Source organism: Callorhinus ursinus, unplaced genomic scaffold (assembly GCF_003265705.2).
Source record: "Callorhinus ursinus isolate GAN/ISIS: 27379988/994484 unplaced genomic scaffold, GSC_fseal_2.0 scaffold6, whole genome shotgun sequence".
In the NCBI taxonomy this organism is placed as follows: Eukaryota; Metazoa; Chordata; class Mammalia; order Carnivora; family Otariidae; genus Callorhinus; species Callorhinus ursinus.
Genome location: NW_027397068.1, coordinates 28,730,457 through 28,754,916, shown reverse-complemented (window position 1 = coordinate 28,754,916; position 24,460 = coordinate 28,730,457). Strand labels below are relative to the sequence as shown.

General features: G+C 37.2%; 1 protein-coding gene across 1 annotated transcript in view; it reads left to right on the top strand.

The window, feature by feature from the left end:
- Positions 1 to 24,460, top strand: part of SESN1 (sestrin 1) — a 113,844-nt gene that overhangs the window by 67,142 nt on the left and 22,242 nt on the right. The gene's annotated exons all lie outside the window — the stretch shown is intronic.

Genomic DNA, 24,460 nt, shown 5'->3' with positions numbered 1-24,460 from the left:
CCATTAAAGCCAATTTATCTGCATGAGGTTGCTGAACTATAGATTTGGTAGCATAAATGATGTTTGCATTCTATTACAACAGCAGTTTTATGAGATAATTAAATAACCCAAATTTTAACTGAGGATTTCAACTACATTCCCTCCTCATTCTCCGGAATCACCTCTTCCCTCAGGAGACACTGGTAGAAGTAAAGTTCCAATGAGATACGGTAGGAAGGGGTTAGAAGTTCTGAATGGGGGCTAAAATTGGGAAATAATTGTAAGGAGCCTTTTGAGGGTTTCTGAAGGTCTTTACTTTTAGGAATGCAAAAGGCAGTTATAATAATAATGAGGGTAGGGGCGCCTGGGTGGCTCAGCCAGTTAAGCATCTGACTTGGGCTCACGATCTCTGGGTCCTGGGATCAAGCCCCCTGTCTGGCTCCCTGCTCAGTGGAGAGTCTGCTTCTCCTTCTCCCTCTATTGCCCCCCAACCCCCACTTGTGTTCTCTCTCTCTTTCTCTCTCAAATAAATAAATCTTTAAATAATAATAATAATAATGAGGGTAGTTGCTATGCTCTAGAAGTTCCAGAACTCTAACAATAAGCTTATCCCTATTAATCATTAATACATGAAAGAGATTGTGAAGATATATGAAGCCCAGTGAAATTCAATGAGTATTTTCTTTCCTTTCTCCACCCTTCTTCCTTGGCCATAGTTATGTCTTTGCCTTTTCTCTGAGAGTCTTCTTCTACACCTTCTGATTTCCTGCTCCCTGTCCATATATCCTGCTTTCTCCCTGTCTTTTATATTTGTTTATCTTTCATTTTGATCCTGTAGGAAAATTTGGGCCCACAGAGGTGTAGTGTACAAATAATAGAACATAATTCAATCTTGATTTTAAAATATTGCCTAATGTAGCTCTCTGAAGTCAGAATCTGTTTTACTTATCATCTAACAAAATGCCTAGCATGCAATCAGCGCTCAAAAATCTGTTGAGGGAATAATGAACAAATGAATACCATTTTTGAGGACAGTTCTTCTATGGAGTTGAACTTCTAGGATGAACAACAAATTGGACTCTAGAGGGGTAGACTAAAGGAATATGATATGAACTATGCCAGTGGTAGAGCAACTGAATGAACTCACTCCTTCTCTCTCCCTCCTTTAGCACCATGGAAACAAATCCAAAGATAATATTTACAAGAATCCAGAAGTCCACAGTGGGGATATGAGGAAAGGGGAGTAGGCCTACATAAGCTGAGAACAAACTTATTAAGAAAACAAGTGAACTTAAAATTTGGCTTTCATTTTGTCTGTATTTTTTAGGATTTAATTAGATTAGGTTGTCAGTGACAGAAAACCCAATATAAGATTTCTTATACAGGACAATTTCTTTCTCTGTCATATTAAAGGAAGACAGTCTGGGACTGATTTAGAAGCTCCATATAATCATCAGGTACCCAAAGTCCTTCTATATTTTTTCAACAGCCTCAAGATGCGGCTTTAGTCTCTTAAGACTGATGTCCAAGATGGCTGTTCCAGCTCTGGCATCACATCCACGTTTTAGACAGAGAAAGAATTTACTAGGAGAATGAGCATATGCTTCCTCATTTTAGTGACATTTACTGTGCACAATCCATTTCCTTTTATAATTGCACTGGTCAAAGCTTACTAACTTGGTCACACCTAGCTACAAGGAAAACTGGATAATGTATCTTTATTCTAAGTGGCAGTGTGCCCAGCTAAAGATTTAGGGTTTTAACTATGGAAGAAGCAGAGAACAGACTCTAGGGACAACTAGTCTTCTCTAGCACATTGACCAATGGCTTTTCTTGGAAAAATATCAATAATAAAAGGTAGCCAAAGAATTGTTGGAGAAGATTTTCAATGTATTATTTTTATTTTTTATTTTTTATTTATTTTTTTAAAAGATTTTATTTATTTATTTGAGAGAGAGAGAATGAGAGATAGAGAGCACGAGAGGGAAGAGGGTCAGAGGGAGAAGCAGACTCCCCGCCGAGCAGGGAGCCCGATGCGGGACTCGATCCTGGGACTCCAGGATCATGACCTGAGCCGAAGGCAGTCGCTTAACCAACTGAGCCACCCAGGCGCCCCAATGTTGTATTATTTTTAAAATATATCTTGTACTTAATATAAAAAATCATTGAGGCTAGGTTGTGCTTGACATTAAAAATATTTGTAGATACATAGTAAATATTATAATTAGAAGAACTATTGCATCCAAATACTAAATTTTCAAAATTACATCAATACCTAATAATTTTTCCTAAATGCACATTGTTCAAACCCAAAACACCAAAAGGAGGAGTAAAATTTGAGTTTTGCACAAATGCTATATGCTAAATAGTTTAATTTATATTCCAAGTATGACATGGCTGTTTGTTCAATGTTCTGTAGCTCTTACTATGTAGCTCCCACAGCTAATATTTAGTGATCATTTACTGTTTACTGACCACTTATAGGCACTGTGCTTGATTTCAGGTAATCCTGTGGCCCTCTAAGGTTGCTATATTATCATTCCCATTGTACAGGTGAGGACATCAAGGCTAACAAGATTTAATTTATCCTGGGACCCCAGGGTTATTGGACTCTAATGACAATGACTTTAGTCAGTATGTTTTACTACTTTTTCTTTATAAATTTTTAATAGTATAGTCTGAGTGCCATCTTGTATCTTCATAGGAGCACAGCTGGAGTCAATTGTGAGAGACCATGCTTACTAAATGCTTGTTTATTTATTAGGAGTCTTTCTCCTGTCCAGATGGCAACTGGATAGTATGAAGGTGCCAAAATATTGGCACCATCAGTATTGTAAATTACTTACTTCCAGCGGTTTTCATAAATTTTTTAAAGATTTTATTTATTTATTTATTTGAGAGGAGAGAGCGCGTACGCGTGAGTGGCGGGCGTGGGGAACAGAGGGAGAGGGAGAAGCAGACCCCCTGCTGAGCAGGAGCCCAGTATGGGGCTTGATCCCACGACTCTGGGATCCCGATGTGAGCCAAAATGAAGAGTTGGACGCTTAACCTCCTGAGCCACCCAGGTGCCCCAACTAGCAGTTTTCACATTCTCACATTTTGTTCTTACAGCAAACCCATGAAGTAAGTATCTCTCGTTTTACAAATGAAAATTCTAAGGCACAAGGGGATACAATAATGTGCAAGGGTTTGGATCTAGATTTTTCATTTTAAGTTCAGATTCTTTTCATTTAATTATACTGCTTTAAGCTCAAGAGATCATTGCAGAGGGACATTTTGGAATAAAAACAAATGGAGGCTTCTGTCCACAAGTGAACAGTTACAAATAAAAGTAACTTCAGTATCCTGTCCATAAGCCTCTCCATCGAAACCATCTTTGAGGGGCACTTGGGTGGCACAGTCAATTGAGTGTCCGACTCTTGGTTCCAGCTCTGGTCGTGATCTCGGGATCCTGAGAACAAGCCCTGGGTGGGGCTCCATGCTCAGTGCAGAATCTGCTTGGGTTTCTCTCTCTCTCTCACTCTTCCCCTTCCCCCCATACGAGCTAGCTCACCTGCGCTCGCTCTCGCTCTCAAATAAATAAATCTTCAAAAAAAACCAAACACCTTTGCCTGCTATTTGTTTAGGTATCAAGTAGAAAGAAGCAAAAGCCTTCTTGAGAATCTGCCTTCTTAAATTTACTGAATATGTCTACTGCATTCCATTTCTACCTTCATCACTCTGGTTTATACCCCACTTACCTCTTAACTAGACCATTGCCCTGTCTTAAACATGGTCTACCTGCCTTTAGCTTCTCCTCACAACTCAGACCATCTTGGCAATTTTTCCTAATCTTCTCAGATCAGAGCTCAATAACCTCATCTCCCTGCTTGAAACATTTTTTATGATCCCTTGACTTCTTCCCTTCTGAATTCATAGCCCTGCTTATACCTGTAACATAACTCCACTGTGTGTATTTATTGGGTTATAAGGCCCCTTAGGGCTGGAATTTTGTTTTCTTTCATCTTTGAATGCTTTGAAATATTTTGTGTGGATTCTTGCAAAGCACTGTGCTCCCTGTAATTGAGAAATGAAATGTTATCAAATGTTTCATTGTCAAATGAAAATTATTAAATTCTTTGATCTCTTTAAGGCCAAAATGTGGTTTTCAAAAAAATTATAGGCTGTTATCCTCAAGCAATGGTTATAGAAAGTTTATCTTCTTCCTACCTTTGCCATGACCCAATCCAACTCTCCCCTTCATTAAGGGCTTTGGGTAGATAGAAGAAAAGGCTTAAAATATCTCTTTCACTGAGATTGAGGCTATCTTCCAAATTACATTCTTCCTTATTTTAGCATGCCTAAATATGTATCTGTCTTCTCACCTATTCATATAATTTTAGGAAAAGTAACCCCTAAATCTGTTTCCTGATCTTATACCCCTCCTTAAGTCCTCTGATTTACCCAAAGGGATTCAGTGCCAGAAAAGATGGGCCATTTCTTATCCCTGGAGTTTTTGGTTTAATAAAGGAGACTGGCTGGCCCATTAAGACTTGCAGTGCAGTGCAGAGAGATAAGTGCTATAAGAGGGGAAATATACGAGGGGGTATCTAAGCCATGGAGAGGGGTCAGCACAGGCTTCTCCAGGACAGTGACTTCTAACTTCAGACTGAAGGCGAGATGTGGGCCAGGAGCAGAGGGGACAAACTTCTAGTCAGAGGAAGAGCATGTACACCAGTCCAAGAATGATCCCTTTGAGTGACCGTGAAGTTTGGTAAACTCATGAGGCTGAAGAGGGAGGAGAGTGGTTAGTCTCACTGCCTCTTCCTTAGATGTACAGTTTCCTCTGCCTGCATTCATCTTGCACACTTGTGAAAGTCACTGCTTTCACCACTTTATGCCACCACTCAGAAATCTTTTAGGGCTCCATTATTGCCTCCTGCTTGGTCCACTCTCCTCTGTCCCTGGCTTTCTAGGCTCCCTGAAACTGACCCTAACCTGTTTCCCACTGTTTACTAACTCACATCCACCTGCCAGAGCCCAAACAGTCTCCTTACAGTCTCTTGAGGTCACCCAGCTTGTTTTCTCATCTGTTACACTCCCTTCTACCTGTTTTTAAAGCCTTTACTGTAGTTAATACTCCTGGATAGTTGCAGTTTGTGGCATGTAATTTAATGCATAATTACATATTGTCCAGTATTGTCTTCTGTTTCTGAGTCTTTTATCATTAACTGGATTGTAAGTTCCCTGAGGGCTGGCTGTGAAGCTGCATTTCACTTCATTTTCTTGTATTTTTAATAACATTACTCAAATAATCATATATGGAATAGCTATGTGAAAATACACTATGCTGAAATCAATAGCATCTTCATGCAGAAAGATAAGAGAACTGCATTCAAATTAGCGGTGTGGGATAGTTTGAGCAAAGTGGGCTAAATTTTAGGGTTCTCCTGACAATTTTAAGACTCCCCTGAAAACTGACAGTTTCTAAAACAGCATGATCACTACATGTTTTGTTCTCATTTTACAACCAATGAAGGTAAATTTGAAGGTATGCTAGGGGCACCTGGGCGGTACAGTCAGTTAAGCCTCCGACTCTTGATTTCGGTTCAGGTCATGATCTCAGGGTCCTGAGAGGGAGCCCTGCGTTGGATCCATGCTCAGCATGGAGTCTGTTTGTCCCTCTCCCTCTGCCTCCTCCCCCCCGCCAACCCCTGCTCTCTCTCTCCTCTCTCTCTCTCTCTAATAAATAAATAAATAAAATCTTTTTAAAAAGTATGCTAGATGGATGTAAAACTTTAACAACACATATGTATATGCTTTCTGAATTTGAAAATTAAAGAAGTTTAAAAAGAGAGTAAATTAAAACATTACTGGCTTTGGTAAACACTAAATATTTAAACTACGTGTATTCTTCAGTTTTCAGTATATTTTCAATTACATGACTGTCATGGGAAAATAATCATTAAGAATTTTTAAAAGCATGCATAAGGGAGCATCTGTCTTCCATGGTCAGACACTGGCTATGCCCATGATCGTTCAACTGGAAGTTTCCAGAACTGTATATCTATTTCCCCTCTATAAATCTTCATCAGGCCTCCTCCACAGAAAGTATTTATTTTTTAAATGTCTGAGAGAAACCTCATCAGAGCCCCTTTCTCAGCTGTCAGGACTGGGGACAAGAAAACTTTTCCTCCTGATGGTCTCAGCCCCAACTTGTCCCAAAGTTCCAGCAGTCTTCCTGGGTCCTGAGCAACAAAGCTCATGTTCTCACTCTGGGCAATGCATTGAAGTCCTGAAGCTGCATTTTAACTGTTGAGAGATGGAAAGGAAAGGGCACTGGACCTGAGTCACACAGTCTTGGTCTTGACTCATAGCTCTGCCACTTTTCAGTTGCATGACAGGTTTCTTCTTGGGTAATGCAGGAATAATGAGATCTATCTCACAAGGTTGTTGGGAGAAATGGCACAAGTCACTCTGAAATTTGTGGACTATAAAACTATTACACATTTTACTTTTTGTTTCACCATTCCTATGTAGAGTCATATTCGTTACATAACATGAGATTTTGTGGTTCTTTCCAAGACCTTAGGATCTTGAGAATTTCAGACATATATTTTTCCTCTGTGACTTAACTTCTTTCTTTTTTTTTTCCTCTCCAAGCTTAGATTTTTTAAATTTTATTATTATGTTAATCACCATACATTACATCATTAGTTTTTGATGTAGTGTTCCATGATTCATTGTTTGTGTATAACACCCAGTGCTGCATTCAATACATGCCCTCTTTAATACCATCACCAGGCTAACCAGTCCCCCCACACCTCTCCCCACTAGAACCCTCAGTTTGTTGGAAATCGGAGGGGGAGACTTACTTCTTTCTAATCAAGGTCCTGGTTATTTTTCTTTTCTGTTTCACCTATTCCTACCTACCCTATCCTCAAGCTCATGGATGAAGTCATTTTAGGTAACTAAGAAAAGAATATTTTGAGACATGAACAAAAGTTTAGTTGCCTCATCTATTGATACACTAAATCTCCCACTGTCTCCCCCCACCTTGTACTCTGCATGCATAAGAGTGCATTACTAGCAGTCTATATCTTTACATAAATGCTGTGGACATAGAGCACTGTTCGTGCATCTGTGGACATTCATAGTCCTAAGTAGTTTTCTGATATCCTTGCTTCTCCAGAACCCATTCTTCTTATTATTGATTTTTATACCTCTCATTAGACCACATTCTCAGATCAGGGGGGCCCTAGCAATGACTTCCTGTCAGGTACTAAAGCGTAGATTCTGAGGGTTCCAGAGCTAGGGATCTTGCTCATGCTAACACAGGACCAAAGAATGGAGAATCAGAGGAAGCATACATTCGAGTCTAATTCCCAAGTGTCAGGAAAAGCTATGGCCAAGTTAAAAGGCCATTTTATTAATGTTTACCTGCTACTTGTTCTGGGGCAGTGTGGGAGGGAAGGGGGGGTCCAACATTCTGAGGTGGTTACCTTAATATCTAAGAACTTGTGTTATCTGTCAGTCTTTTACCAAGGGGTTGAAGAAGCTCAGCAAAATAGACTAATTGAATACAAATTTATATAGGAAAATAATGAACATTTCCTTTCTTTTTTTTTTTTAAGATTTTTATTTATTTATTTGACAGAGAAAGACACAGCGAGAGGGGGAACACAAGCAAGGGGAGTGGGAGAGGGAGAAGTAGGCTTCCCGTGGAGCAAGGAGCCCGATGTGGGACTCGACCCCAGGACCCTGGGATCATGACCTGAGCCGAAGGCAGACGCTTAATGACTGAGCCACCCAGGCATCCCTGAACATTTCCTTTCTTAACTAAGAAAAACACAGAGAGTAGATAGATCTGCTTGTTTATTGGGGAAAGTTTGGACTGGGGGGAAAGAAGGTGGTAGAAAGGTGGCAACATTTTGAAGTTAGTATTGACGGCATCTTTGGCAATAATTTGTGCTCAAGAAAAAGATTTGATAAAGCAAAATCATCCCTGCCACTCATAAGAATTGTTCGGAATAACAAAACTGCTATGAACTAAGTGCATTTAGCCTGGAGGCCACCTTTTTGGTGCAATTACTGTATTTTAAGCCATGGTTTCCATTGTTTCTAATAGCATCTTTAGTTATCAGTGGCTAGGAAAAAAGTCTTTCTAGGACACAGAGCTCTATAATCCTTAGAAATAGTAGCTCTCTGAAATTCCTTGTAGAATTTAGGACCTTTTTTGCTACTTTAGTTCCCCCATTTACTGCTTACATTATTGCAAATGTTCTATAGTAAACAATTTTCTTAAGTAGAGAGGGTAGAAAGGTATTTTGAAATCATCATCTTTATACACTCTCTGTTTCAGAATAGGTATGAAACTAAGAATTTTAGACTATTATCAAGTGAACAATTTAGAATCTAAATCTACATGAGATAGTTAATATACATTTTTCAAGGTAATCTTCAAACTCAGTTCAAAGATACCTTTTCTAATGTCACCGATACACACCATTGTGCAATTTTCATTAACATTTTTCATTTCTTCAGCTGCAGATTTTTTTTGGAATATTTTTGGAGTTATGTTTTGATACAAATAACCGTGGCCTAGGAGGCTTTTTAAAAGGATCTCCTTGCTTGAGCCCCGCACTGGGCTCCACACTCAGCCTACTTGTCCCTCTCCCTGTGCTCCTCTTCTCTTTCTCTCTCTGTCAAATAAATAAATAAATAAATAATATATTTTTTAAATAATAATAAAAACACTGCTTCCATGGACTGTTGTTTTGGTTTTGTTTTTGTTTTCTGTGTGAAGTCCTGGGATTGGGGGAATCATTTTTAAGTAGTGGACTCTCTATTTCTATGGTATATGCTGCCCAGTGTTCCATCTGGCATCAAAAATTAATACTGCTTTTAAGAAATGCCTTTTTATGACCTAAGGATACTATAAGTAAAACCATGTTGTTTAACCCTGTTTTACTCCAGTATTTGCCTGCTCGAATCTCTGGAAGAAAGACCACTTTACTTTTTGCAATACAGTGTTAATGTAGTAGAAAATGCTCAGAGTCCTTAATTTAACATGTGTATCTGGCAGTGTATGAGCAGACTTTAGGATCAGATCTAGTCCCTAGAACAGAAAAGCAAAATTAGCCCTGTTAGAGTTATTTTCTCCCCATGCCAAAAAGTTAGCTGTACATGGAATTTTTAATCATTATAGCAAGAGGATAAATACAATAGATATGTAAGAAAGTAAACACCACCCACCCATAATCCCATTCCCTGGAGAGAAATACTTTATCAGTTTGATTTTCAGATATAATAAAATTTATACAGTCTATTACATGCTAAACCTAAAGCTGTAAAACTTCTAGAAGAAAACAGGAAAAAAATCTTTGTGACGATGGGGCAGGCAAAGGCTTCTTAGAATATACAAGCATAAAACATTAGAGGAAAAAAATGATAAATTGGATTACATCAAAATTGAAAAGTTTAAAACTTATGATCTTCAAAAGACACCATTAGGAAAATGAAATGACAAGACAGACTGGAAGAAAATATTCGCAACCGCATATATCAAACAACTTGTATTCAAAATGTATAAATAACAATTACAACTCAGTAACAAGACAACCGACACAATTTTTAAAAATGGACAAATGATTTGAATTGACACTTCACAAACAATACATAAATGACTAATAAGTACATTGAAATGTGATCAATAGCAATAGTTATCCAAGATATGCAAGTTAAATCCACAATGAGATATTACTACACAAAGGCTTCTTAACCTTGGCACTTAACATTTTGGGCCAGATAATTCTCTGTTGTGAGGGGCTGCCCTCTGTGTTGTAGGATATTTGGTAGCATCCCTGGCCTCCACCAGCTACATGCCAGTGGCAGCCCACCTGCCCACCAGTTGTGAAAATCAAAAATGTATCCTGACGTCAAATGTTCCCTAGGCGGCAAAATCATCCCAGGTAAGAACCACTGCACTACACCATTAGATTGATTAAAATAATATTGACCATCCTAAGTGTTGATGAAGGTGTATAGCTACTGGAACTCTCATACATTGCTGGTAGTAATGTAAAAATGGTACAACCACGGTGGAAAGTGGTTTGGCAGTTACTTAAAAAGCTAAACCTATAACTGTTATAGGAACCAGCCATTTCTCTCCAAGCCGAGAGATATGAAAGCATATGTTCACACAAAGCTCTTCAAAATCCTTAGAGAATATACTATTCTGCATAGGTAAGAATTTTACCCATGGAATGAAAATCTCAAGTGCCAAGAACCTTTTCTTTATTGGCTACATAGTATTTTTCACACTTCCTTCTAGGATTATTTTGCTTTTTCCTGAAACAAAGTTCCTTCAGTGAAGATCTGTTGGTGGTAAACTTTTTATCCCTTTAAATGTGTTTCTTGCATTCACTTTCTTGAAAGACAGTTTGATATGTTAATACAATTTAAGAGTGGCCATTTTCTCTCTCAGTGCTTTGAAGATATTATTACGTGGTCCTCTGACTTCCATTATTAAAAAATAGACTGTCAGGGGTGTCTAAGTGGCTCAGTCGGGTAAGTGGCTTACTCTTGATTTCAGCTCAGGTCATGATCTCAAGGTCCTGGGATGGGCCTTGTTGGGCTCCATTGCTAAGCAGGGAGTCTGCCCGAGGACTCTCTCTCTCCCTCTCCCCCTTCTCTCTCTCTCTCTCTCTCTCTCTCTAAAATAAATAAATAAATCTTTAAAAAAATAGACTATCAGTTTAATTTTTCCTTTGTAGGTAATCTGGCTTTTTCTCTTGGATAACCTTTAAGATCTTCCCTTTTCTTTGGAATTTTTCAGTTTTACTATATGTCAAGACATGAATTTCCTTTCAGTTATTCTGCATGGGATTCATTGTGCTTCCTGGAAAAAAATGAGGACAGGTATCTTAAATCCTCCACCAAGAACAAAAGTTGAAACAGGCAAATTTTCTATCTCCTTTTGTAGATGGGCTAGTTTTCCTACTTCATGTGTCCATTGATAGTATAGCACCTTGGGATTTGGCTTTATGATCAGGTCTTGGTTTACCCCCCAATTTCTCAAGTCCTAGGCTTTGTCTTCTCTTCCCCCATGCTGTTGCTCTAGGTTACTGGGGATCCATAACTACCAACCTCAGTAATTATTACCTCTTTGGATTCCTACTGATGATCACTTTTTACTTCTGAGGATTTCTGTTACTTTGCCAGTTCAGCCATACATTTTACAACCAACTAATTAGGTGGTTTGTCCAACAGGACACTCTGATGGAGGTTAATAATTACCCTAATCTGTCAGAGAGTGGTGCTATCAGGGCTCCTTGGGGCCTAGGACTAAGTATCCTTGTAGTAAATGGCCTCCCGCTATTGTGCTGTCCAAGTTCTTATTTCTGCTTTTTAGAATTTTTCTAAAATTGTCATTAAATGGCTGACCATCATACTTTCTCTGCTATCAATTTAAACAGTAGTCCCTACTCCCTTCTAAATGGACTTATAAACTAGATAAATAAGCCTGTTATATTTTGCACAAAGTAAAAGTAAATTGTCTCTAAGAGAGGTGGGCCAAAGGTTTTCCTTTGAGTATAGTACATATTCTTTGATATATAAACTCTGTGGCATCTATTTTATGTTGTGTTTTTTGTGTTTTGTTTTGTTTTGCTTGTTCTAGATTCTGTTCTTAAGACTGACCCAAAAAAGTCAATTTAGGTATAATGAGGTATTACTATACCAGTAGTCTGTAATAATCAGCTATTTTGGCCAAATATTTCAAATGTGGGAGGAAACATCTCAAGCTATATGAGAGAGAGAGAGAGAGAGAGCCGTATATGTGTAAGAAAGCATTGGATTTAATCCTACCAAATAAATCACTCTGAATTCTTTCATTTTTTTTTTGAGTAGGCAATACCGTATTTAGCCACTAAGAAAAAACTGAAGTATTTTCTAATGTTTTAAGTCTATTAAAGTGACTGTATTTCTTTTTTACTTGAAAAAGTTTTTTTAAGTTTTTATTTAAATTCCAATTAATAAAATGTATGCCAATTTATCTTCAATTATGTTTTCATTTTTTCCTTTTACATAAAATGTTACATTTTGTTTATGCTAAAAGATAATTTTACTTATTTAACTATTTTGATGATGTCTTAGTTAGACTCAAGCCTATTGCTTTCTCTTTGGGGTCCTATGTACAAATCCTATAATATAATGAAAATGTATTTTTAAGTATTTTTGCCATGTGCTAATACTTATAATTTCAAACACTTCCACTCCCCAAAGTCTTGCATCTAAAACAGAATGTACTCTCAACATAGCCCAAAAGGGACATATAAAAACCCTGAGATTGTACTTTAAAACTGTGAACACAACATAAGTACATCCATAAATAGTAATTATTAACTGTATCCAAAATATAGTGCATGGTATTTTCAAAATTAAAAGTGTGGTAAACTGTAAAGTGGTAGAAGATCTTCCTCATTCAGCATGACAAAATTTCCAAAATTTTGTGCAGAAGATGAAATTTTAGAAGACCTCTGAAGGAAGTTATAATAATATATTGTTAGTGAAACTGTGAGGGAAGAATGTTTTCAAGTGTCAGGGAGAAATGAATAAAGGTTCAGAGAGGGACCAAAAGTAGGTCAATGGAATAAAGGAAACTGGGGTCAGATTTAAATGTACAAGAAAGGCAGTAGCCAGGGAGAAGGGATATTGAGAGATGTTATGGAGCAGCTTCTGTTTTGGCAGTAGGATCAGTGGGGAACCAGTTCAGATTTCCTGGAGAAGAATGATGTTCTAATGATTTTGGGGGTGGGGGGCACAGAGGACGGGGTGAACAGTCAGTCACAGAGAAGAGACTGCATGGAAAATAGTGCAGGGTAAGATAAGAAGGGATGAAGAGAACAGTTGATGGTCCCTTGGCCTCTTTTCCTGATGAATGCACAATCACTGGAATATTAACAATGGAAAGAGAACTAAAACATGGTCAGGCAGCAACATGGCTTAGTAAAAGAACATGCCTTTGGAGGCAGACAGGCTTAAGTTCTAACCTTAAGCTGCTTGCTTGCTATGGGACCTTGGGTTAGATACTTAACCTGTCTCTCAGTTTCCCATTTCTTTCTTTTTTTTTTTTAAGATTTTATTTATTTATTTGCCAGAGAGAGAGAGCACAAGCAGGGCGAGTGGCAGGCAGAGGGAGAGGGAGAAGCAGTATCCCCGCAGAGCACGGGGAGCCCAATGTGGGACTCGATCCCAGGACCCGAGGATCATGACCCAAGCCGAGAGCAGTCACTTAACCAACTGAGCCACCCAGGTGCCCAGTTTCCCATTTCTAAAATGAAAAGAGCGTCTATCTAAAGGGTTATTATGAGGGTTAAATGAGTTAAATATTAAATGTGAGTTAAAGCATATATAAAATGCTTTAGAGGAGTACCTGATACATACTAGCAACAATATGTTACCTATTTTATTAATATTATCAAATCTGAAGCCATGAAGTATAGTGTCTGTCTGCTTCCAAAATCAAATCTGAGACTAAAAATCTGAGTTATTGGTTTTAAAGCTCCTCATCAATTGGCACAGAATTACCTAACTGCTACAGTAACTATCAAATGTTCACTGTAACACAGAATCCTGCTTTCCAAGCCCTTTGTACCTCTTTGCATTTAGTTTAAGACATCTTCAGTCCAGGTGCCTCTTTAGAGGCAAAAAGACTATAATGGGTGGATCACTATAGGAAATCATAAAAAGAAAGAGGAAGGAAAAAGGAAGAAGATGTGGATATTGTTCTCAAAGACAGACCGAGTTGAGGGGTGCACGGGGGGGAACTTGTCTCGTAGTAAATGCTTAATTAATATTGGTTGAAAGAATGTTGAAATAATATAGAGGTTCTTGAATTTAACAGAAACATATACAACCAGTCCCTGGTGTATAGATATATGAGTGTTAAGTAATTGATAAAACCTTCAGTAAGATACTAAAGATATTAAGATTTAAGTGCCCAAGGATAATATGAGTTTGATGTAAAGTGTGTCTTTCCCAAATGATGTATTGGAACTCCTTTTTCTTGATTCAGCACAGCTTAGTTATCTGTGATAGTTGAAGATAGAGGAAAAGGATAAAGTGAGGGTTATCAACAATAAATAAAATCTGGAGCTAGTCTCCAAATACTATTTAATTTCCCTCCGCTCACCTTCCTTGGGGTGTATAGAATATAATGAACTATTGAGGGGAAATATACATTTTGGACAGCATCCTACAGTATTAGTAGTAAACCTCCTATGTTTTATAGTACAGGAAATAATTGATATGACAAGTCAAGTTGGTCTACTTAAAATAATTCTTTTTAGGGAACTAAAACCAGCAAATGGTTAAGCAGTACTTTAAGAAAAAACAAAAGGTGGTTCTTGAAGATTTTTAGAGAAAATATCAGTAACTGCTTTAGAATACTTTATAAATTTGGCAAGCCAAAAGCAAAATGAAGGAAACTATCAAGTATTGTTTCACAGTATTTATATGTCTCCATTGCAAGTAACACTGTCAGTTTGAACAAATACTGAGGTTTGCACTAAACATTACAATGATGAAATCTGTAGCTCTTGAAAATCCTTTCTAAATCCTCAGAAAATTTTCTTCTCAAAGAAGGATATGTATTGAGTAATAAAGAGGAAAAATTGCATAGAATAGCACTGTGTATTCTGTATAGTTGCCTTGCTTGCTTTGAAGGTTATATTTGTATGTGACTGTTTTTACTCATATTTTTGGATTTGGACTATAACATTTCATTGTTGCCCCCCCCAAGGAATTTTGGAAATTGAGTATTAGGGAATTTAAAAAGAGAAGAATCTTTTCTTACAAATATTCCCATTCTTAACCTCTATCCACAAACAAGAAAGAAAATTCTATATTTTATTACAATTACACTAATATTTTAAAGGTGACTTTAATGTACAGAAGTATCTGGCACAGTAAGGATGAAAACAAAATTATTGCTATGTTACTAAAATCTGATTTTTTTTTTTTAAGGATTGGTGAAGAGATTTTATCTTTGTTACTTTTAACTCAGGACAGTATATCCTGTTTTATAATGTGTTCTGCTCTGACACTGTATAATTTTTTAAAAAAAAAATTGACGGTTGGACCTCATTGGTATCTGGAATGGCTGAGTCCTTACCTGTTTGCTTTGTGGTTGGCTGACAGCTGTTGCTAAGCTTGTTTTTTTGTTCTGAGAAAATGTTAAAAGTTGAGTGTGACCTCCTTGAACTGCATCCTGCTTTTGACTTTGCTTTGCTCTTTTTCCTGATCCACATACCTTTTTATGGTATCTTTTGAAGTTTAGATATTTTTCAAACTCCCAATTTGTAAATATAATGTGTAATATTTTAGGGTTTTATGGTTTTAATTGTATACTTGTGCAAATTAGAGTACTGTGGTTTAATTTTTTAAATCTTGTTGGATACTTGAAAGTTGAAATTTCTGACAGAAAAAAAGTTCTAATTGTAGAGAGCAAATGTATTCTTTAAGAACCTACCTATTTTATTTTTTTTATAAAGATTTTATTTACTCATGAGAGACAGAGGGAGAGAGAGAGAGAGAGAGAGAGAGAGAAGCAGAGGGAGAAGCAGGCTCCCAAGGAGCAGGGAGCCCGATGCGGGACTCGATCCCAGGACTCTGGGATCATGACCTGAGCCGAAGGCAGATGCTTAACCATCTGAGCCACCCAGGCGCCCAAGAACCTACCTATTTTAAACACAAAAGATTATTTGATATCAGTAATATCTTTCATTGTTAATAAAAACAATCTCAAGGTACTATGTTGTACTTTTACTAAGAAATTGAGGTCAAGTTTTTGTGATTTAGGGTAAAAGCTCTTATTGATCATGCTGGCATGTGTGTCACTGAAGGATAAGATTGACTTTATTCACGTTTTCTGGAGAAGGGCTAGAAGGATTGATAATCCTTTCAGTTATAGACCAGATCCAGGACAGGCTAAATGAAAGTTCTGTTGGAAGGCAAGTTTGGTTTGTAATTCAGTAGACTGTCATAAACCATTGTGATTCTAAGAGGCTTTTCTCTTTAAGGCTCTATTTAACATTGATGGGAATGAGACTTTGAACTTAAGCTCACCGCCCCCCCCCCCCATTGCATTCTGCTGGAACCAGCAGAAATCCTTGAATCATTCTCTGAACCTTAAAGCCTGACCCAAGCCTTGGGTGGATAATGTAGGGAGCTGTAGACTAGCATGGATCCTCCAAACCCACTGTGAGTTCTGGAGTGCAGATCAGGAGATGTGGGGTATATATAAGACAGTGATATTCAAATGTGTTACTAATTTTTTTTTGTCAGCACAGTCTTTAGTCAAACAGTATTACCAGAATTCTGATGCAATATCTAAAACTGTGATTTTATTAATGATGTCTTTAAGTTTAAATAAATAATTTATCAAGTCAGTGTGAACAATGAGGCTATGTTATGTTTTAAACAAATTTGAAATTAAGGGGTTATGGATTATGGATTATGACTGCAGTATTACTTCTGTATTTTCTTGTATGCATAATATCCAGGAAATCTGGATTCACACAGCAAAGTACCCACATGCTGTAGCAGTCCACTCACTGCTGTAGTTTTACTCCAGCAGATGCAGAGAGCCATGAATTTTTTTAAAAGCTAGAATGCACTAACTATACTCTTCCTAATCACTGACAAATTTACAAAAATGTTCAAACATGTGCTCACAGAGATAGTGAAAGAAGCTTTATTTAATCCAGGAATTGACTTACTATTGGCAACAAATTATTATTATGGTGGTTTCCATTGCATAATGTTGATATACATTAGTAGGTTGCCTTGAAAAAGAAAGCTTAAATCTAATATTTCATAATGACTCTAAAGTACTTGTAAGGAATGGATCCTAAGAAATACAATTTGAAAACCATGGTAATGGAACAAGCCTGGTGCAGGAGGAGGTTAGGTTCTAGTTAGTTTAACTCTCTTGATAAAATCAGGAATTATATTAACAGACAACTTTAGAGCTGAAATAAAGTTTGAGAGAATATGAAGTTTACCAGCCCTTCATTTTAAATTTGAGGGGGCTAGGGGCACCTGGGTGGCTCAGTTGTTAAGTGTCTGCCTTTGGCTCAGGTCATGATCCCAGGGTCCTGGGATCTAGCCCCGCATCCGGCTCCCTGCCTGCTTCTCCCTCTCCAGCTCCCCCTGCTTGTGTTCTCTCTCTTGCTGTCTCTCTCTGTCAAATAAACAAATAAAATCTTTAAAAAAAAAAAAAATTTTGAAGGGGCTAAACCTGGAAGGGCTGTTAAGAGATTTACAGACTGGGTTTCTGCTTTTTGTTTGTCTGTTTCAGAATTGGGCACTAAACTAGATGACTCCCCATTTAATGCTCCTTAACAGAGTCCCAAGCTATCTGCCAATCTGTATGACGTATGTGAGAGGTGTAAGTCTAAATAAAATAGATACCCAAACTCAAATTAAGATATTTCTGCCTGTTCGGGGCGCCTGTGTGGCTCAGTCATTAAGCGGCTGCCTTCGGCTCAGGTCATGATCCCAGGGTCCTGGGATCGAGCCCTGCATCAGGCTCCCTGCTCAGCGGGAAGCCTGCTTCTCCCTCTCCCTCTCCCCCTACTTGTGTTCCCTCTCTTGCTGTCTCTCTCTCTCAAATAAATAAATAAAATCTTTAAAAAAAAATATTTCTGCTTGTTCATAGGATTTAAGAAATTAAATGAATATAATTTGGCATTCAGTAAATATCTATAAATAATAATTGAATGCTAAGTGCTTACATAATATTAAGATTTCTGTTAATTGGTAATATAGCCTTGACATCTGTATATAAACCTGTGCCAAAATGTATTTTTAAAATTAGAGTTATAACAAATTAAGGAAGAATACTACATTCTCCAATTTGTAATATCTGAATAAAATCCTATTTTAGAATTTCTCAGTTGCCAAAAATTAGGAAAACCAGATTTTCTCTTACTACAAACGAAATGATCTTGAAATCTGTTCAAGTTTAAGCTCATGTAAAAAACATAATTTTAAAGTGGCCTTATCTCTTTTTTTGAGTATTTTTAGCTAACTAGAAAGACGGTAGTGATAAGTAAAAAATAAACATTTCCGTTGAACTACAATGCCCTGGATGTATATGTACTCTATGGACAAAGGGGAAAATGGCCCACAGAGGTACAGTGAGGATTTTGGAGGGCAGAAGAACAGATGGGAAAGTTCTAGAATAGCATTTTATTTCTAAGAAGCTTAATAACATGCAAATAGTCTCTAGATGTGGCCTTATACCTTGTGACCAGGGTAGGCTCTACAATTTAATACCTTTCTTGGAAAAGTAGAGATCTCAGAAGGAGGCAAAGAAAGAAGGTAATTTAAAGGATTAAAGGACCTACAACTAAAGATTATCATAGAGGAACTGAGTGGGGATTCTTGGAGCCGTGTAAGAAAAACATACTGTAAATCTCTATTCACTACATAGTAATAATAATCATGTGGTGGGGTGGGCATGGATAGGGAGGTCAGCGTAGTTATGAATAAAAAAATAACTTGATTAAAAGATTTTAGGGGTGCCTGGCTGGCTCAGTAGGTAGAGCTTCCAACTCTTGATCTCGGGATCGTGAGGTCAAGCCCCATATTAGGTGTAGAGATTACTAAAAATAAATAAATAAATAAAAGAACTTAAAAAAATTATAGGTTACATATTAAAACCAGTTCTTGCCTTGTGCTCACAAACAGAAGTACTTTGAGAATTTAAAAAATATATTTTTTCAGGGGCACCTGGGTGGCTCAGTCGATAAGCGTCTCCCTTCGGCTCAGGTCATGATCCCAGGGTCCTGGGATCGAGCCCCCAATTGGGCTCCCTGCTCAGTAGAGAGCCTGCTTCTCCCTCTCCCACTCCCGCCTGCTTGTGTTCCCTCTCTCGCTGTGTCTCTCTCTGTCAAATAAATAAATAAAAATCTTAAAAAATAATAAAAAATAAAAATAAAAAATATATTTTTCATATATGTTTTTAGATAGAGTTGAAATCCAGTTCCTCAAAAAGTATTTTAAAAATTATGCAATACAGTAGTATATGTGCATAGTCTGAGAAATACTTTCTACTTGAATATGTCATATATTTAGTACCTTTGGTGACCTTCTTTTGAATTTGTATCACTTCCTTTTTCTCTTTCTTTAAAACTTTTAGTAGCTCCTAAGTACATATGTGATAAAGTCCTAACTCTCAATTTCCCACCACTCACCTTTTACCTGAACCTCAACCTATTCCAAATTAAACCGATTGTTATTTAACTCAACAATAATGCTGAAAAGTAAGTCACCTCTTAAAAATTGTAGCATTTTTTAATGAGTTCTCCCATTTAATTTTGAGATCTCAACAGACACTTTATTTCCTGTCATTTCACCTTACGCCTAAAGATGTTGAAAGCCAAACTTGGTTACAGAATGTTCATGAATCTTGTCAAACAATGGTATGTGTACAGGCAGTGTCTTACTTGTAAGTACCTGCCTGACTTAACAAGTGAGCCATATATACCATTGCGTGAACCTATACAGCTATCTTTGTAGTGCAAGGAGAGCAAGCAAAGAAAAATCAAAGAAGCTTGGGAGTATCTGTGGGTTCCCAAGGAGAAAATGGGGAGAGACTCTGAAAAACAGAAGTTGCTTTAGCACAGCTGAACCCAAGGACAAGCTGATTCCCAAACAGAGCCTACCTGCCTGTATAGCAGACCCAAAACCTCCAAAAATGTTTGTCTAGATGGCCCAAATCTTTCATAAACTGAATATTGAACTTGAAATTCATTATTAAGCTTTCACTTAAGCTTTTTTTTCTTAATAGAAATTATCTCTGTGGAGTTCATTCAATACATATTTATTGAGGATCTACTATGTGTGAGGCACTTGAGCATTGCAAATACAGCAGTGAACAAAAAAAAACCCCAAACATTCTGATTTTATGAAGTTTATGTTCTACTGAGTCAGACTAAATAAATAAATTAGTATGAGATATCAGTACGTCATACAATAAACAGTGTAAACTGTTTTAAGAAGCCTTTCTTCCTAGCACTTAACCAGTTATTCTAAGAGGAATAGGGGTAGGTAGTATGAGTACGTTTTAGTAGACTCAGGTGGAGTCTTCGGGTAGATTCAGGTAAGTTCTATAGTGGAGGAGCTTTAGGTACCATAAGGTTACCAAAGGCCTGGGAAAAGACACTAAGAGGAGTGACAGGGATAGAGAAGGAGAGGAGAGAAGTTCTCAAAGACCAAGATCACTCATTCCATGATTTCTTTCTTTTGAAAAAAAAAAAAAAAAAAAACCACCACCACCACCAGATCTCATCCTGAGTATAAGAAAGGGAGATAGATTTTTTTTTCCTTCCCTTTTGTCCTCAGAATCAAGAACTAAGACTAATACATAGTTATCAAAATTTATAAAATACTCATTAAAAGAAGCAACCCAACTTCTGCTGCTCTGGATTCAGACAGACCTGGGTTCTAATCCCTGATGGCAATTTACTTCTTTTATAACTTCTTTTATAACAAGTTACCCATACTTTGTAAGTTCCTGTTTTGTAAATTTGGAAATAGAAATAATTATCTGCCTTATATATGTCAGTTGCTTTAGTGTCTGATAGATAGAAGTTGGTAAGTTACTAGTCTCATTAGCCTGGAAAACGTGACCACAATTTAACATGCTTATTCTTTGGGGAAAGTGTTTTTCTAATTTAAAACCACTGACATTGTTTGGAATATTGTTTAGTTACAAATATGGGTGATGGCCTATGAGTTTCTAAAACCCTATGCAGAGATTTAAAACTGCATTTCTAAAAGAAGAAACCCCAAAGGAGAAAATGAGAGCAAAGATCTGTCGACAGTCTTGCTCCTTTATAAGTGATAAAATTCTAAAAATTAAATTGAAGAAGTGAGAAAAGTAGAGGACAAATAAGAGAACAATGTAAAATTAAAGTTCAGTGCTAAAAGGATCTCACTGTACCCAAACATGATGTTGAAAGGACAAAAGTGCTTAGCAGACAAGCTATATATATAAAAACAGGAAGATATGAACTGGAGGAGAAAAATCTTGACAAAATTAGTAAGCAGAAGTATCTTATAAACCAGCACTCATTCTAAATAAAATGTTTTAAATGATAATAGGACATTTTTCAAGAATGTTTTAAGCTCACTCTTAAAGGCATTCTTTGGTTTAATGGATGAAACCACTGCTATGTGTGTTTTTGATAATTCCTATTCTAATGAATAGATACAAATCTGTAGTACTTTAACATAATTCCTTTGGTTAAAGGGAAAATTCAAGGTTTAATATGTGGTCCATGAAAGTGTGATTAGTTCTTTTGGACTGGTAAGTATTCATTCTACTAAAATACATCTATTCTTTTCCATGAATTGACTATTTTTAAAAGTCTAATGGATGTAGGAAAGGCAGTTTGTCAGGAGAGCAGCTAATTTGAGATTTATTTCCTCAGTTTCAAAAACAAGAGTATGAGACATGATTTCCTTTCTCAAGAAATGTATTATGTTAGAGAGACAAAATCCACCTTCATCCCTACACTTTGCTTCATTCCTGTTGTTCTTCAGACCCACAATATTGCCTTGCCAAAATTGCCTCAGCAGCCTTGCTAACTCATCTCCCTGCCTCCAAGTTTGCCCCTTGCAATATAGTTTTCTAAACCTTACTGAAATGTAAATCTGATGTTTTTCTACTGTTTAAAACTTTCAGTAACTCCACAGTAGTCTTAAGAATGAAATTTACATTCTTTAATGAAGCTTGAACAAGGTCCCTCCTTACTGTTGATCTTTTACTTGGACTCTATCACTGTCCATACCCACCCCCCTTCCAGACCCAATAAATTTCCTTTATTCAGCTTCCCTGTTTGGGCCACTCTCACTCTCTCTCCTGCCTCTGGGCCTTTGCACATGCTGGTTCCTTTGCTTAGAACTCTGTCTCTACTCTCAAGCCTTCCCTCCTGTCCCTCCCTCCCCCCCACCCCCAGATTTTCTTGTCAAGGCTTCTCCACTAATCCTCTAAGCCCCAGCTCAGATGTTCTTCCTTCAGGAAGTCTGTGTTACACCAGTTTCAAGTCCAGACTCTCAAATACATCATAGTTCTCAGCTCAGATAAAGTCATTTGACACCACTCTGCTTTTACATAGGTATGTCAGCTCTGTTCTTGAGAAAATTAAGAGTTGAGACCATTACAGATAATGACATACAAAAACCTCACTTGATACTGCTAAGTCTACCAAAACATTTTTAGAGGAAAGGAAATATTTCAGAATTACTATTACTTCTTGGATTAGATAATCAGGATTCTTCATAGGAGAAATAAAATGTTGAAATGTTTAAGTAGCAGATTTAACTGCTGACCTATAATGATAACCTGTGATAAATATCAGAAGCCTAGTCCTTTCCAATTACTGTTCTGTGCTCAGGATTTCATTTTTTTAGCAGGTGTTTATTGCATGCCATGACATGCCTAGCACCGGGGGTTCATTAGAAGCACCTTCAGGACATCTGGCCTACTCAAAAAGTGAAATCTATTACAAACTTTTTATTGAATGATTTGAAACAAAACATTTCCAGAAGTGAAATCTACACAGTGATATTTGCAGGTTAATACATTGGTTGGAATTCTTGGTTACTGTAGATTTATTTGGAGGCAACCCTTTTAAGTTGGAGAATAAAGTAACTAATTCACCATAATGCTCTATTGTAAAGGGCAGAAATTAGTACTCTTTGAAGAACTTAAGTCAGTCTTTATAGGGACCATAAAGGAATCTTGACGTTTAATGACTTAAAGGTCCTCAGTAAACCACTGAATTAGAATATGAGTTAAAATTATTTTTCGTTTTATGTAAGGCAGCATCAAAATAAATAATTAAACTGAAATTTTCTGGGGGGGAAAAGTAATCCTAATTGCAGTTTCCTATACAATTTTACTGTATGCTTCAATAAATATTTATCAAGCTCTAAGGATCAAACCCTACTATATATATAGTTTGCAGTTTTGATTTGCATTTAATTATTTTAAACCATTTTTGGGTTAGCTAAATGCATGCATTTCCCTTGCCTCTCATTAAAAAATAGAAAGTTAAGCATTTTCCATTTTGCAAATGACATAATTTTAATGTCACAAACAAGGTTATGCCCTACTAGACAACTAACCCCACTGTTTTATCCCTTCCAGAAAATAAAAATCACAGCTCAACTCTTACAGAAGCAGAGTCATCATTTTCACATACTTCTTTCATTATCTAGCAGTATGGCTCACAACCTCATATATCAAGTCCATTTATGTTTCCAAGGTATTCATCTACAGCCAGTTTATCTTGGAGGATATTGCTGCAAATTGGATGATTGACTGGATTTATTTTTGCTGCTTGTTTGTGACTGAGTGGGCATTTGATTACACTGTTTGCTTTTGTGACTGTGCTCAGAGGGAGAGAGCTTGGAAGCCTCTGTAGCCTTTTCTTTTATGTTAATATTAAGCCAAAATTGCTTTTCTTGACCAGTAAAAAATTTTTGCATGCTTTAGCAATTTGTAAAAGCAGTGTATGAGAACATACAGCATTTATCTTTTTATCTGGAGAAGATAAAAAATAACCATTTTAACCTGCTTTTAAAATATGACATCTTAAGAGCTGTAAGAGTAACGTATTCTTCTCTGAGACATTGTAACCTCACTTCTAAGACTGAAACTTATTTGCATTTAGGAGTCTTGGTTCTGTGTCTGTCAGTTTTTATTGATTTAAACTTTGCTTGTTTCCTTCTGTCAGAATGTTCCAACTTTTTTTCCCTAACCTGAACATGTCAGCTTTTGAAAACACAAGAGCAGACATGCAAAAAGGGATCTTACTTAGAAGTTGATTTTTTAAAAAAAGTTAATGAAGCCATGTAAGGAAATAGTGTTAACACAGGACTTGAGAGATTCGCGTTCCAGATCCAACAATGTCAGTTATTTATGCTCCTTTATAACCTGTATTTTCTGAAGTTCTTCATCAGATTTCAGAGAAATTCTTTCTTTAGAACCCAGGGCACTTATGAGAGAACATTAGAAATTTTAAAGCCTTCGAATATACTCGCGAAGAAAAAGGAAATTCAGAGATAGCTACCAAGGCTTATTTTCCATGTAGGAAGAGTGATACTATTGTTTGTACATAGCTTACCAAAACTAATTTTATATTAAATATAGACCACAGTCCCGTACTTGTTCCAACATTCTGGGCCCATTCGGCGTTGTTTGGGCATTATGGGAAAGGACGAGAGGGATTTCAATAGTTTATAAAGTGTAAAGCGAACTTGGTTCTTCCTGGTGGCGTCAGGGTCAGCACAGAGGTTGGTTGCTCTTTCGCTCAAGGTAAATGAATCCGAGCGAGTGGAAAGAGGGCAGGCTCTCGACTGCTGATGCCGGGGGCAGGGGCACATTTGCCTTTCACTGACGCCTAAGGGCTTGCGCCGCATCTTC